This window comes from Coptis chinensis, chromosome 3, assembly GCF_015680905.1.
Source record: "Coptis chinensis isolate HL-2020 chromosome 3, ASM1568090v1, whole genome shotgun sequence".
Classification (NCBI taxonomy): Eukaryota; Viridiplantae; Streptophyta; class Magnoliopsida; order Ranunculales; family Ranunculaceae; genus Coptis; species Coptis chinensis.
The window spans coordinates 22,178,043-22,193,611 of record NC_141458.1 but is presented as its reverse complement, the minus strand read 5'-3'; positions in this window follow the sequence as shown (position 1 = coordinate 22,193,611).

The following is a 15,569-nucleotide window of genomic DNA, read 5'->3' as shown; positions in this document are numbered from 1 at the left end:
AAAATCATACTTGTTACAAATATTATCGCTAGTCACTCTACTGAACTTTTCATCAAACCTTTCACTTTTACCAAAAATTCCTTACCCATCTATTAACCCCAAATAAAATAAACCTACCTAAATAATGAGTATGGGAAATAGGATGAAATGTAGAAAAATAAAGAGAAGACTTGTCCCAAATTAGTTACTTGCCTCAGGAAAGAAAAAAAAGAAAGAAAGTTAGAATGATATTTTCTTAAGCTTTTGAAATAAATAAATAAAAATTAAAACTCCAAAAGCTTAAGAGCAAAGTATGGAAACTCATGTAGAAGCAGGAAAAGAAAACAAGAATTTCTCTAGTGTAAATATCTTGAAGACCTTATTCTCTCATACTTGTCATTTTTTATTTTCCATTTCCATTTTCTTTTACACCATCACCTAAGCCCCACAATACCTAATAAAGACCTATAGCTCAATTAGGAGTAGGATTGTGTGATAATAAGTAGTAGATGTGATTGATCGACCTCGGCTCCTCTATTTGTCATTGAGATGTGATGAAACGTGTGCCACTGCACACTGAAGTTAGCAAAACCTGAGTGGAAAAATTAAAAGCAAATTTGTGTTTCGACACATACTTGTGAGAACTTATTTAGAGACGCTCTCCAAAGGATCCAGAAACGGCCCTGCTTGTACATTTCAATATAAGGTTCACAATATGCATATTCATACGTAGATGTTTTAATTATTATACGCATATTAACTTGAGTTTCAAATGACTTAATCCTCATTCCCCGCTAGGGAGATGTATAGATATCTGAGATTAATTTAGGGAACAAGTTTTGTTACTAAGTCGTTGTAGTATTAATAAAGTTTGTGAGTATCTTCTCTGAAAAACTCTCACAAGGCTATAACTCGTCCACTAGAGAATTCCTAGTGGTTTAAGGCCTTATTGCATACGGTCAATGCAACCACACTCTGCGAAACGAGAATTAGTTAGGATTACACATTTTTGGCCACTTATATGTTTTAATGTCTCCTCTTTGCTTGAGGACAAGCAAAGTGATGTTTGGGGGTGGTGTGATAAGCACCCAAAACTGTAATATTAAACCCCGTAGAGACATAACAATTTGGTTAATTATGTGTTTACTAAGTATGAAATAATTAGATTTTTGTACTTTTGCAGGTTTATGCAGTTAACGTGAAAATGATGATAAAACCTGTATAAAAGCACAGGAATAGTGTATATATCTGAAGTCTTCCTACTCAGCCCCTGTGAAGCCCAACAAAGCCGGACTAAAGCCCGGAGACTCAAATAGGACAGAATCAAGTGAGAACGGGATTACATACACAGAAGCATCAAACTTCCGAAGCTCATATCTCTTGAACCGGGACTCCAATTTCAGCAAGTGAACTTCTCAGACGATCAGTGTGATGAACTCTATGCAAAGGCGGAAAGTTGTAAAAATACCAAAATCCTAACCCGCCACTGGACGTAACACATGGACCCATTATACGGGCCCACAAGATTGGATGAGTCATCAATCATGGAGCAAGTCAAGACAAAATGTGCAAATTATTGGCACAAATTTACACCTTGCATGTATTAATTGCCATGACTATACTTTTTTTGCATGTATTAATTACCTTGACTAGACTTTTTGTGCCAAATAGTGTTTAATTTTGGCTTTGTATGATTTGGGGATAAGATGGAATTTAATGTGAGTAGTCGGAGGGAGGTGATATCACGTGGGAAATGAGAGAATGCTCTCATATGTATTGCTTTTGGATTTGGGAGCATTCACTCTCTAATTCATGCATGTTTTATTTTCTAGAAAAACTTAAGTTCTTGTAATGTTGTTAATGGTGGAAACATTTGTGTTCTAAATAAAATCTTTTGCCTTCTAGCTCAAAAATCAGGCCTCTTCTTCTTCTATTGTTTTATTAACTTAGCTTAGAAAAATTGCATAATCATTCCTAGGATCATGAGCTAAAACCCTTCCCTTAGGAGGGTTAATGATGCTCATGTGAGGATTAGGCTACGATTATGGATTCCAGAATCACTACTTAGAGACTTAGGTTCTATTTCACATTCTGTCCCAAAATGACAGAGATTGACCAATATTTGATCAACTGTTGTAAAATAAAACTAGGAGTTTGAATGATATTTCAGAGATGAAATATCAGTTCAATTCCACATGCTAGCATAATATGTTTAGAGATATGTATATTGTGCTAGGGATTAGAGACGTAGTGATTTTTGTTTTCTAAAAAGTTATGAAGCTAATCTTTGCATGAGTAGGATTAATCCTCTTCTTTTCTCTCTCTCTAGTTTTCTTGTTTAAACAACTAAAGTTTCATTTTTTTACCTTGTCTTGCATGTTAAGTTATCTTAGGAAGTAAAAATAAAAAGTTCAAAATAAAAATCATTCTCACTAGTTTTCTTGAATATATTTCCAGTTGTGACATCATCCTAGTTTTAAGGTTGGACGAACACCTTACTCGAATTATACACGCGAAGTCCGTGAGTAAGGTAAATCTTGAATATTATTACGTAAATGGTTGTGAAACATTCCTACATATAAAAATCATCAAAGTGCTAACATCAGAAAACATGGAGGTATCAAGTGTCTAGCCGCATCCGTGGCAGCAAATTTGTTGTTTTTGGATGCGGATGCGGCGCGGCACTCAAAATGTCGCGTGCCATTTCTAATATCACACGATTTTTTTTTTGGCTTTGACCAGAACAACCATGACACTACTAACGTCGCGCAACACTCCCACACTTACGTGCTCCAATGGTAAAAAAAACGGTCGGAATTCTACTTCCAACACTCATTTCCTTCTTCATTTTACATACACTCAACACTAACATTCTACTTAAACAACTCAACCATTTCACATCAATTGTCAACAAACAACACATGCACATTGCCAAAAAATGGATTATGAAGTGTATGAGTTTTTTCCCTTCAATCTTCGTCTTCTTCTTCTTCGTCTTCTCCGATGGAAGACTCGGTAGATAGTCTTGATGAAGAATTTATTAACGACATTCCTCTTATAAAGCACAGTTTGGTTGTACTTGCATAAGCACAAGTGCATGCTCCGAAGGCACCACATGGTGGTTCAAAGAATGGTTAAAAAGTAAAGCATATAAACTATGTTTTGACTTTAGAAATCTTGACGAATCAATTGTCCTATTTTTCCAAAATAGGATTTCAAACAACGTTTTCGTATGAAGAAATATTTATTCCTTCACATTTTCAACAATCTTCAAATTCATTTTGAGTACTTTCAGCCTAAAGTTAACAATATTGGTAAACATGGGATATATCCTTTGGTCAAAGTGGTTGCAACTTTGTGTATTCTTGGTTATGGGACAGTGGCTGATCAAGTTGACGATTAATTATATATTTCCGAGCAATCTGGCAACAAGGCATTGAATCATTTCTATGACGCAATTATCAAATTGTACGGTCCAGTCTACTTGCTTGCACAATATATTGAACGAGGATGGCCTAGTATGTTGGGAAGCATTGATTGCATGCATTGGGGATGACATAACTGACCAACTAGACGGCAAGGTGCTCATATTGGTCGTTCTGGAAAATCATTTGTTATTATTGAAGATGATGAACTGAAGACCTTTGGATGTGGCATTCTTTCTTTGGAATGTCAGGGTCACACAATGACATCAACATGTTGGACAACTCACTAGTGTTTGAGCACATTATCAATGGTACTTCCCCACCTATTTATTTTGAGATAAATCATCATAGCTACAATATAGGTTATTATTTAGCTGATAGTATCTATCTTGACTATGCGACACTTATACAAACAATTTCAAAACATAATGCTCCAAAGACGAAGTGGTTCGCAGCAATGCAGAAAACTGCAATGAAAGATATTGAAAGAGCTTTTGGGGTTTTACAATCTAAATTTAGGATTTTGGTAAAATTTTGCAAATTATGACATGTGGAGACAATGAGTACTGTTATTAGAGCTTGTATCATCTTGCACAATATGATAGTCGGAGCTAAAAATAAGAATTATGAAATGAGGAAGTACATTCTTGATCCAGAATGACAACCACAAATCCAACTTACTCGGGAAGGCTACATTGAGGGAATTCTACGAGTTCAATTAAAGACTATGCATGATAGACTCGTCGAGCATTTATGGAGCATTAAGGGTGACCAACATTAAGTCAATTATTGTAATTTAATTTAATTTCGTAAATGTCTGTTTCATTTTAATCATCAACAAACTGTGTTAATCAATTTCTCTTTTATTATATATTTTAATTAAACTAACATATATTCATAGAAAATAAAAAGTTCATTCATATTAAAAAGCTAATAACACATTACATATTCATATAAAATAAATTGATTACAATAGTTTTAACCACTCTTAATCTTTTCCATTACAACACCTAACCACTCACATTTTCCACACACTATACACCTCAATAGATCAAGACATTTTCCTTCAAGTTTTGCAAACTAGCTTCTTCAGTTCTCTAACACCATCACAACCATTTGGGCATGATATATGTGCATAGAGGCAATATCTATACTAATGATTTTCATCGCCACAACACGTGCATAATATGCAGGGCATGGATCATACATGCATTGCAAAAATCTTAATTCTTCACCATCTTTGTCATGCCTACTATATATGAGCATATAACCTTGGCAATGTTATATCTTCGTCACACCTACTATATATTAGGACACCTTGCATTCAAATATTTGTGTGATAATGCAAGGTGTTTCCTTGAGGTGCAAATTTGACACCTCTATTAATCAAGTATATCAAAATAACATAATTGTTGAGTTGATTCGCTATTGTCGGTATGTTGGGTAGTTTTTTGCAATGAGGAAGAAGAAACCATGGTAAAATGAAATGGTCGTGGAGATAGTTTTGGAATTTGAGTGTGGGATGAGAATGAGGCAGTAAACTAAAATTTGCACTTTACTTGATGGCGCACGACAATGGTAATGTCGCGCAGTAGTGGTAATGTCGCAAGTGGTAGGTCCTGCTCCAAATTTGCGGTTGTGTTTTAATTGCATGCACCTAGAGTTGGTCATTGTTTGTGAATGCTTGCCTCAAACATGACACTTGATACCTTCACCACCTAGAGACGATGCTCATAGAGGTTTTGCCTTCCTGTTTTACCTTAGAGTAGTTCTACTCAGATTCCCTCAATAACTCCCTTGGGACTCCATTTCCTACGTGGCATCAAAATCCTATTCTCTTTCCAAAATTCAAAAAGCAAACATAGAAATAAATTAATACCAAATAACATACATAATTAAATTATTAAAACCAAAATAACAAATAAATAAATAAAAACTTGCTTATATTTCCACAAACAAATCAACCAAAGAAAGAAATAAAATAAAGAAAAATAAACCTTAACTCCCAAAAAAATATGAATGGGGTGCACTTGTGAAACAAATCATTATATTTTTATTAATTTTGATATAATCATCCAAACATTTGTTTAAGTCAATAGATAGATAATCATATGATTTTTTTTTTCTCCATTCAAAAATAATGTAAACTAAAGTAATAAAAAATATAATTTTGTGACAAGAAAGAGAGTGAGGGGATTGAGAATGACGAAGATGAATTTTTTGAGTGCCCAACTTTTTTTTAGGGCATTGGGTGCCCAACTTTTATTTTTTCTTTTACTTTTCTTTATCTTCTTTTTTTCTTTGTTTAATTTGTTTGTGGAAATATAGGCAAGATTTTTGTTATTTATTTGTTACTATTTCGGGTGTTAGCTATTTAATTGGGTAAGCTATTAGTTATTTATTTATTTTTTTAATTATTGAAAAAAGAAATACAATTTGGATGCCACGTAAGTAAGATATGGAGTTATTATGGAGTTATTAAGGGAGTCTAAATAGATTTTTTGTTTTATTATTAGAAAGAGAAATATTTTTTGGTAGCTCCCTTAATAACCACTAATGTTAGACCGACCCACTTATTTGACCTATTCTTTAGACCTATTGATGTGTAAAAAGTCTTAATCATTGATTTACATAGAGATACGTGTCTGTGTGTATTGCAATACAAACCAACGTTATCCAAATAGTGAGTCGAAATAGTAGGTCCGTGTAGCACTACTCCTTAATGGACTCCATATCTTACGTGGTATACAAATTATATTTCTCTTTCCTAAAATCAAAAAATAAAAATAGAAACAAACAAATAATTAATAACCTACCCAATTAAATAACTAAAACCCAAAATGATAATAAATAAATAACAAAAAACTTACCTATATTTCCACAAACAAATCTAGCAAAAAAATAAAGAAAATAAATAATAATAATAATAATAAACCAAAAAATTCACTTTCTTTATTCTCAATTCCCCCTCTCTCTTTTGTTGTTACAAAATTCCACTTTTTATCACTTAGTTTATATTAATTTGGAATTGAGAAAAAATATTCATATGGTTATCTATCGATTGATTTGAACAAATGGTTCAATATGTATAGTGTATATAAATGTAAAAAAAATGATGATTTGTTTTGCACTTGGGCGCCAATTTAACTTTTTTTTTTTTGTGTTAATTAATGTTTATTCTTTCTTTATTTGTTTGATTTGTTTGTGGAAATATAGGTAAGTTTTTTATTTATTTATTTGTTACTATTTAAGGTCTTAGTAATTTAATTAGACAAGTTATTTGTTATTAATTTGTTTCTATGTACGTTTTTTGAATTTTGAAAAAAGTGAATATAATTTTGATGCCACTTAAAAAAATGAGTCCCAAGAATATTTGTAAGGGAGCAATATTCTCATTAAAGAATATTAAGCACGCATTAAGCATAAGTAGAGATCGCAACGTACTCAGGACATCGTCCTCCAAGATCGACTCGTGAGCAGCTCGCTTTATGTAGGTGGTCCATTTCAGCTCGCTCAAGAATGTTCCAAGAAGACTGAACGACCTAGCGCAGAACGCTTTGAATAAAGACACTTTCCCTAATCCAAGGGTAATCATTACCAAAGTCTTACCTGTACTTTCAATTACCGGGAATTATGAACTACTGCACCCACTCCCAATGATCACCGCCTTCCTACCAGAACCAACCTAACACTCATTCGTAATCTCCACCATACATATGTACAAGAGAGTATACGTGTCTCGAATATCAATACTCTCTTATGCCTATAAATACCACCTACATGAACTACGTGAGACCTGATTCTTCTCTTCTCCCAGAATCAAGAGAAGATACGTAGGCAGCTCGCTCCTTAGCAAACTCGGTCTTTCCCAAATCCAAATCCCTTCTTCTTCCTCTTGTAAATGTAAAGGAAAAACGCTCATTTACATTGGCGCCGTCTGTGGTCTCGATTACTTGAGAAACCACTTTCACACAAATTAAAAACCAAAAACCAAAAATCTCAAGCCCACGAAGCATGGCAAGCCTCGAAGCTCAAGTTCAAAGCCTCGCAAACCAGCTAGGTTTAACAAATGAGAACATTTCCTTGCTCCGGCAGGAAAATGCTGCTCTTCGCGCACAAGTTGACGCACAACAACAACCAGTTGGGAACGTCGCTGAGAACGGCATCAATGAAGTTAATCAGCAGATTAACGAACTATCGCAAAGAATCGGCCAAAGTGCAGTGAGAAAAGACGCAACCCAGATCGTCCAGAAGATCGATGCTCAAGACGTACCGCGCATCGCCATTCACTACGGAGGTACTAAATAAACCCTCCCCTCAGGATTTCGTTCAACTACGTTTTCCGATGTACGACGGCAGCACATACCCACATGTGGCTCGTTATATTCAAAGCTTGGCACTATATAGTGCACCAGAGTTCGATCACCTCCATTGTCGTTTGTTCCCTGCCAGTCCCAAAGATGGCGCACTCGATTGGTTTTTCTCATTCGAGCCAGACTCGATAAAGACCTTCGAGCAACTTACTGATTCATTTGCTAGCCAATACGTGCATAATAGACGTAAGAAAGCTGATCTGGATTCGCTGTTCCAACTCTCACTTGGCGAAGACGAAACAATTCATGAATTTCTAGGACGGTTCAAAGCCGAACTACTGTGCATGGAAGCAGGGCTAAAAGAGTCTTTCGCCACATTGGCATTCTAAAACGCGGTTGCCGTGTGCGCAGCACGACACTCGCCAGATCGCTAATGAAAGAATGCCCCGAGACTTTATATGAGCTGTACACTCGAGTCGACAAGTATATAAAGTTGCAGGAAGGCCTAAAATGTCAAGGCCTACCAGAAGAAGAAGAGGTTGCAGCAATATCAGCTGACCCCTCAGCTTCCAAAAAGCGTCCCCGACAGCAAGAGCGGAAGCCGGTAAACAGAATGAACAATGACCAAGCGTTCGCCGTCCTGACACGCTCTCCCAATTACATCTTAGAAAAGATCAAGCGAGCTTCATATTTCTGACTTGATCGATGTGCGGCAACCAGTGGACCGACCCGACAAACCATACTACGCGTTTCACCGAGACAAGTGTCACGAGACCGATACGTGCTGGGGGCTAAAGCACTACCTCTAAGATCTCATTGAAGCAAGGCATATCAAACAATATACCAACATTGCCGACGGCGACCTACGCCATAAACTCATGGATCGCCGAGTGCGCAGTCGATCCCCACCTCGCCATGACCACCACAATGTTCAAGCTCGCTCCCACAGTGGAGGACGTCCCCGAGATCGTGACCGTTCTCGCCATGAACGCCAACAACACTCCTCAGATCGCGACAACGCCAAAACTATTCATATGATCACTTTCCCAGATGATTCCGTGACATCTTCCAGAGAAAAACGAAGGCGCGTCGGCGCCCTTCAAGAAGTTTATCATTTTTCTTCACAAGCAGCACATGCTCCGCGAAGTTCAGGTCGCAACGCAGGGGATATTACTTTCGCAGAGGCCGACCTCAACAAGGTTTGCCTCCCTCATAACGATGCACTTGTCGTCCATGTCAAGATCAGCGACTAGACAGTCAAGCGTGTCCTGATAGACCCTGGCAGTTCGTGCGACATTTTGTTCTATCATACAATCTAAGAAATGAACTTACCTAAGTCAGTCTTTATAGATCCGATTGCTCCTCTTTACGGGTTTAATGGCTCCAGGGCCGACCCAATCGGCGACATCATACTCCCAGTTTCAGTAGGATCTAGAGAAGACAAAGTCAACTTTAATACACGCTTCAGCGTCCTCAACATCAAGTCGTCCTATAATGCTATTCTAGGGCGGTGTTGGATTCATCAAATGCAAGCTATACCATCCATGTTGCATCAAGTTCTCCGCTTCACAGGCCCAAGAGGCATGATGGAGCTTCGAAGCAATCAGCTCGAGGCTTATCATTGTAATCAAATCCTCTCAGCAAACAAGACCGCCGACCTGCATACACACACAAGGAACGAGCCCACCAGTTATACAATGGCCAAAGACCTGGTTGTCGAGGTCAGAGCAAAAGCATCAAAACAGCACGCTAGGGGATCTAGCAAGAAGATCTAGTCGTCTGTTTCAACCCCAGAAGTCAATCAAACCATTGTTGCGCCACCAAGCACTGCAGAGGTCGCATTAGTTGTTGTCAATCCAGCAGCCAAGACCCCAGAGATCGCTTCCGCTGTTGTTGCTCCACTAGTCAGCACCCCAGAAGTCACACCATCATGTTTTGCGCAACAAATACCAATCCCAAAGGTCACTCCAGACTCTGTTGTCATGACCACAGAGGCCACTCCAACCCCTGTTGTCGTCGCCACAGAGATCGCTCCAGCTCATGCTGCCAATTCCATTCTCCCTCATATCGGCAAAGTATCACCAACTGAGGAAGCATCAGCGTCAAAGACAACATCTCAACATGCAGACAGAGAGCGAGTGAACCTAGGAACTGAAGATGATCCCAAGTTCGTATATGTAAGGGCTAACCTTAACCCCACACTCAAGGCCCAACTTGTAAACTTTTTGGCCATAAATAAAGATGTTTTCGCTTGGTCGTATGTCGATGTGCCCGAAATAGATCCTAACATTGCGTGTCATAGGCTAAATGTGAACCCTAATGCCAGACCAGTTTGTCAACATCCTCATCGACTATCCCTGCGATTCCAGAAAGCCATCAATGATGAAGTCAACAAACTTAAGCAAGTCGATTTCATTAGAAAAGTAGACTATCCAAACTGGATCGCTAACATCATCGTAGTTCCAAAAAAGAACGACACAATTTGTCTTTGCGTCCACTTCACGAACGTTTATCAAGAAATGCCAAAGGATAGCTTCCCTCTACCTCGCATAGATCGACTCGTAGATCAGACATGTGGTCATGAGCTCCTCTCTTTCATGGATGCGTACAGTGGATACAACCAAATCCCACTCGCTGAAGAAGATCAAGAGAAAACATCATTTATCACAGAACAAGGAATCTATTGTTACAACATTCTCCCTTTCAGATTTAAGAACGCTGGCACAACGTATCAGTGTCTCGTCACTGACATATTCCAGGACATGTTAGGTGACACCATGGAAGTCTACATTGACGACATGGTCGTCAAAAGCAAGAAAGCGGAAGACCACCTCACTCATCTCGAGAAAGCGTTCTCTAGGTTGCGCCGAACTCGAATGAAGATTAATCCTCAGAAGTGCCTCTTCGGAGCGTCCTCTGGGAAGTTCCTTGGGTACCAAGTATCACAAAGAGGGATCGAAGCTAATCCAGACCAAATCTGAGCGTTCTTGGACATGCCTGATCCCCAGACAAATAAGCAAATTCAGAAGTTGTCAGGAATGGTTGCGGCACTCAACCGATTTATATTGGGGGCATCAGACAAGTGCCAACCTTTCTTACAACTTCTTAAAAAGGATGAGCATTTTTCGTGGAACGATCAATGCCACCAAGCGTTCTCCACCTTTATCTGATTACACCCCCCCCCCTCCCGTCCTGGCCAAGCCTAAGGATGGCGAAACGCTGGGGCTATATTTAGCGATATCAGACTTTGTCATAATTAGCTTGGTTCCTTTCAAAGAGGAAAACAACTCAGAGAGACCGATCTATCTTACAAGTAAGATGCTCACTCCAGCTGAAAATAATTATTCGTACATTGAAAGAGCAATACTCGCATTGTTATAAAACTCGGCATGAAAATTCAGGACCTACTTTCAAGCGCATCCAATCAAGATTCTCACCGACCTTCCTTTGAAGAAAATTCTTCACAAAGAAAACAAGACAACTCGCATGGCAGTGTGGGCCGAAGAGCTCGGAGAACACCACATGGAGTTCGTCCCTCGCACTTCACAGAAATGGCAGGTCATGGCAGATTTCCCTGTCGATGACCCAAATTGGGAATCAGAAGCAGAGGTCGCACCCACAAAGGAAGCTACCAAGTCAATATGGTCTCTTTTTGTCGACGGTTCTAGTAACCCTGGGGGAAGTGGAGTAGGAGTCGTCTTATCATCCCCAGATGGAGCCATGGTCGAGAAATCCGTTCGCATCGACTTCGCGACCTCTAACAACGAAGCGGAGTACGAAGCGTTAATTATAGGGCTTCGTATGGCGCTGCAACTCGGTGTAAAAGAACTTCAGGTCTTTAGTGACTCGCAACTGGTTGTTCGCCAGATTGCAAAAGAGTACACTACTGACGAAGGTAACCTCTCTAAATACCTTCAAGTCGTTAATCAGTTACTTCCTTCTTTTAAAAAAGCCACGATACACCATTTCTTGCGTGACGAGAACCGTCACGCAGACAGTTTAGCTTATTTGGCCACTCAAACACCGAATTGCGCCCCTAGACAATTACTCATTGAAGTAGTTGACCGACCTGCTTATCAAGTAGACCATGTATTAGAAATCAGCGATCTATGCCCGCTTTCTACCAATCAGATGAGCCAAACATGGATGCAGCCCATCATTGAATACATCCAACACGGCACGCTCCCAAAAGAGCGTACCAAGAGTAGACAGATCCCATATCAGGCGCCCCGTTACTGCATGCTCAATAACAAGTTGTTCAAAAAGTTTGCTGGCGGCCCTCACTTGAGGTGCATAAGCCCATAACAAGGTCAACTGATTTTCCCTGAGATTCATGAAGGAGATTGTGGAAACCATGCGGGAGGTCGCTCTTTGGCTTACAAAGCGATCTCCCAGGGATACTTTTGGCCTCACATGCAGATCGACGCTAAAGCATACGTACTCAAGTGTGTCAAATGCCAGACCTTTGGCCACAACATCATACAACCAGCTCGTAAGTTGATTAACATTGCGAGCCCTTGGCCATTTCACATGTGGGGCATGGACATCATGGGACCATTCATCCCACAGAAAAGCACCGGCTTCCACTTCGTCTTAGCTGCAACCGATTATTTCACTAAATGGGTCGAAGCTATTCCACTGGAAAATGTCAAAGAGTCACATGTCAGAAACTTCATCTAGACTCATATCATCACCAGATTTGGTTTGCCGCACACACTGGTGATGGACAATGGCTCCCAGTTCAAAGGCAAAATGGTCAAAGAATTTCTGGCCAAGTGGAAGATCGTTCATGCCTTTTCCACTCCCCGGTACGCCCAGAGTAATGGTTAAGCTTAAGCCAACAACAAAGTAATCTTAGAAAATTTGAAGAAAAAGATTGAAAAGAACAAAAGCCAATGGCCAAATCAGTTAGAGAACATTTTGTAAGCTCATCGCACCACAACTCGCTCAAGTACAGGCGAATCGCCATTCTCCTTGTGTTACGGCACAGAAGCCGTTATTCCCACCGAACTGACAGTCACTACTACTCGGTCAGAATTTGTCGAAGTCTGGAGGCAACGACTCCGTCTTAGCACGAGAGGTCGATCTGTTGGAAGAACGGCACGACCTAGCCGCCATCAGAGTGAGATCCTATCAGCAAATTCTGAAGAAGTCCTACAATAAGCGAGTGCATCCTCGATCTTTTCAACATGGCGATCTACTTCTGAAAAAGACTCAAGATGACTCCAAACTAGCACCAACATGGGAGGGCCCATATGTAGTGGAACGCGTTGTAAGCAATGGAGTGTACTGGATCAAAACCCAAGAAGGAAAATTATTACCACGACCTTGGAACACTTATTTGTTGAAGAAGTTTTATCAATAAAATTACATCGTTGTATAGTCCATGTTTCATTTTATTGTAAATTCAAGGTTAATTTTCTTATGTTTATCTACTCCATTTACTCTCATTTGCAAGACACGCAATTCGCACCGCAAGCACGACCAGTATACTTGAACTATTGACACTCTCCGAATCTCGCTAGTCGAGGACCTATATTTATAGGATCGACTCAGCGAGAACGCTCTTAGTGAATAATACGCTTTCATAAGCCCACACGCTCTCCGGAGCTTAAAGGCTCCACAGCCTCCCCGAATCTTGCTAGTCGAGGACCTATACTTCTAGGATCGACTCAGCGAGAATGCTCTTAGTGAGCAGTATGCTTTCTTAAGCCCACACGCTCTCCGTGAGCAGAACGCTCTTCGGAGCTTACAAGCTCCACAGCCTCTCCAAGTCGCGCTAGTCGAGGACCTATACTTCTCGAATCGACTCAGCAAGAACGCTCTCAGTGACCAGTGCACTTACAAGCGTAATAACCACAAAAGGGAGCGATAATTACAAGTGTAATGCTTTTTTAAGCTAAACCTCAGGCTCCTTAGCCATTTCATACCATACGCATTATAAACAGGGTGCTCGCTATAAGCATTCAAGCAGAAACATGCATTCCATGCAAATTCAATAGAAATACTCGGCCAACACCAAGACACTAGTTCCACCGATCTGCTAGGTCTACCCAGGAAATCCAGATCGATACTTCTTACAAATTAACAAAACCTCGAACTGCCACTTTCGTGGAAACCAGTTCTCTGTATCAAAATGGCAAACTGCTCAGGCAAGCCTAAAGACACAGCTCTATTGTTAACTCTCATATAAGAGAGGAGAACTTACAAAATAGTCATAAACTTTTCACAACTGACAAAGACAATAGGAGAAATCACAATTAAGAATCAGCCACAACATGCTTATCTTTCGGGGTAGCGCTAGTCGAAGGGTGTGCCTGGCAGATCTCAACACCACACGATATATCGAACCACGTTCCCTTTGTCACTTTCGCCTTTTTTCAATTTGGTGATATTTTCGTCCAAATTTCGGCATATTGGACACAGGCCATGGTATACGCATCTTGCACCTTGCGCGCCACCCTCTGACATTGTTTGGCATAATCAGTCACTTTAGCCAGCTCCCCTTGCAAATCAGTCATAGCGGTAACCAACACAGCGTTCTCGTCAGCAGCATCCTGACACTTCTTGGTCATCATCTCCAGTTTCTTCTTGTCAACTCCCCACATAGCTCACATACATCCCAACTCGACGTGCGGGTTAGCGTCAGTATCGGCGTGCTGCACAGCGTTCTTTAATTTGTCATACCCTGCAAAAAACTACAAGTCCAATACTAAAGTTACAATTGCCCGAGTAACAGAAACAAAAACATAACGCATGAAAAGCTCACCAAACAAGCAGCCATGTCCATGGTCCCCAACAAAGTCTCCATATCTTCATCCTCCACCTTAGCCTTGTCACCATCCAACACAATCCCCTTCAGAAGACTGGTCGCTATGGGTGCCGAGTGGAAGCTGCAGTCAGAGGGTTTCACCGCACGCTTCTTCCCCGTCTTCCCCATGTAGTAGAATTTGTTCCCCACGTCACCGAAACGCGGGGACGAACTCTCACTAGCGACGTGGTGACCTTGCCCCAGGTCGCTACGTTCCTCAACATGCTGATCAGTATCATCCACTCGTCGGGGCGACCTGAATACAATGCCACCAATCGAACGACCTGATCTTCTAGGTCGCTTGTTGCCTTTGGTCTCTACATCAACAGCCTTTCTTTTACCACGGTCACCATGCACATGGGGATGGAATTCCATTTCTTCCATTATCAGAGGAGAGGTCTCCCTCAAGCTTCCTTCTCCCCTCGTATATTAGCAGCACCTGGCCATAGCGTAATCTACGAGCGAGAATGACATTACGCGAGTTAACAACCAAAACACCAGTTTTTGTTCAAAAGTTGTAGCTAAAAAAGGAAGATGGACGTACCTGAATACGCAGCGAAGAAGATGAAGCAACACAATTTGAAGAAGAAGAAATGTAGCAACAGGAAGAGCAAATGGGAACAAATGCATTTGCTCTTCTACGAATGGTGTTACTTATTGTGTAATAACGTATCTTCCCTAGGTACATCATAACTACATCGAGACGTCAAATGTCAGGCCACCTGGCAGCCATCATTGCACATATCTAACCGCTCACTTGCCTACACGGATCACACATGTGCAAAACTATTTCAATTCTCCAGAATGAAGAACTCGACCTACGACCTACTATCTCCGCAATTCCTCTCGAGTCGCCAACCCGCGGTACATGCGACCTACAACGCTAAAGAGCCTATTACGAACAGGACGCTCATTCAAAGATCGCAGGTTACTTCAAGACAACTACTACCACAAGGAATCGTCTACGCAACTACACAGATATAGTACTATCTACATTCATACATTCAACCATACAAGAATCATACAAAGCAAAGAAGCAAG